This window comes from Morone saxatilis, unplaced genomic scaffold, assembly GCF_004916995.1.
Source record: "Morone saxatilis isolate NCDOM2014 unplaced genomic scaffold, NCSU_SB_2.0 Contig17, whole genome shotgun sequence".
Lineage (NCBI taxonomy): Eukaryota > Metazoa > Chordata > Actinopteri > Moronidae > Morone > Morone saxatilis.
Window position 1 is genome coordinate 26,338,647 of NW_023339729.1, and position 1,548 is coordinate 26,340,194.

The 1,548-nt window shown below is 48.4% G+C and overlaps 1 protein-coding gene across 1 annotated transcript in view; it reads left to right on the forward strand.

Annotated features, from left to right (window-relative positions):
* Positions 1–126: 126 nt before the first annotated feature.
* The window catches only part of pgap4 (post-GPI attachment to proteins GalNAc transferase 4), a 7,864-nt gene continuing 6,442 nt past the window's right edge, over positions 127–1,548 (forward strand). The window contains exon 1 of the mRNA XM_035659718.1: positions 127–224. The gene's annotated coding sequence lies outside the window, so the exon portion shown is untranslated. The remainder of the gene's footprint in view (positions 225–1,548) is intronic.

Below are 1,548 nucleotides of genomic sequence, written 5' to 3' on the forward strand. Positions count from 1 at the left end.
AGCCGGAATTCCCATCACTACTGTTCACTGTAACCCGTATATGTAGAATAAAGCAGGGACCCCCTCACCTGCAGGGCCCTGTAGTGCCACCTGCTGCCCAGGAGCCGCACAGTTTCCCGCTGCGCCTGCAGTCGCAGTGTTACGGTGTTCGCTGCGGCTCTACATTACCGTACCGGTGAGGACATGGCAGCCAGCGGCAGATAACAGCAGCTCCACAGCTCTCCGTGAGTCTTCCTCTTCTCCTCTGCTCTCTATCTGCTGACCAACAGCCGCTGCTGTCCGCGGTGTGTCCACACTGTCGTTACCGACCATTACCGACCGTTACTGAGCGTTATTTCTGCCCGTTAACGGCGACCAGCGGTCCGACGCACGGTAGACACACTGTACCGGAAGCAGCAGCAACTGTCACAGTAAAAGCGATTCCAGCTGTCTGTGTTCAGTCCGAGCACACTGAGACGCTTTAAGGTGTAAACCCAGACCGGGACCCCTCAGACCGGGACCCAGCAGCACGGTGCCGGTTCTGTCTGTACACTGAATCCATGAGCTGGGCTGTGTGAACGGGACCGGGTGGCAGAAATCAAAGGGTTAACCCCTGGCTCCAACTGCCGGGTTGGCTCTATAGTCCACATTATATCCAGAAATAACTGCAGGAACACTGGAAAAGCACAGACCTGGAGGCACTCTGAGTTGTCCTGATATATTTTTATACAGTGTGTTACATGTTTTATTTGTTCAGGGTTCCTGTGCGTCCTGGACAGTTAAAGACTAGTTTTCCAGTCATAAAATGACCCAAAGTCCTGGAGATAATCTGTGTTGTCCTACACTGCTTTAAACGAGGGACACACAATTATGGCATTATGGCTCAGTGATCTAGGTATCAGCGTTATAATGAAGTCCTGCAGAGACCCACAGGACTACACTAACACTAAACTGAACTCCAGATTTAAAAAAAAAACATGTTTGTTTGCTGCAGACCCCAAAAGTTCACATCATCATGATTTTAGTATTTAATTTAAAGTGTTTTTTTAAAGTAAAAATTAAACTTGTGATGCAAGAACCTCAGAAAGGGGTAATGTGGGACCATCTATTAGTTCTAGTGAGTAATCTGACTGCGGTGTTCTGAACGCACAGTGCGTCACAGTGCTGTGGGAGGAAATAAAGACGTATAAGCATCAGTTCAACAGGTGAAACTACGGATCTCAGTTTCCTAATATTGCTTCGGTGGCAAAAACAAGTTCTGGTCAGCTGGGTATCAAATGTCAAATATTACCTCTAAATTACACAGATGAGAGCGGGCAGCAGAGTAAGGAGGCCCAATACTCTGCATGATCATAGTAAGACAATAAGAATGGTTGCGGGTCCTGTACTGGCTCGAGTTAGGGGTGTGTGTATTTATTGTGTGTTTTGGGGCCGCTGTAATTTCCCCTTTGGGCATGGAGGTAAAAGTGAAGTGAGTGATCTGTAACTACACCGCTAGATGCCACTCAATGTCCGTTCTGGGCTACTGTAGAAACATGGCGGACTCCGCCAGAAGAGGACCTGCTCCCT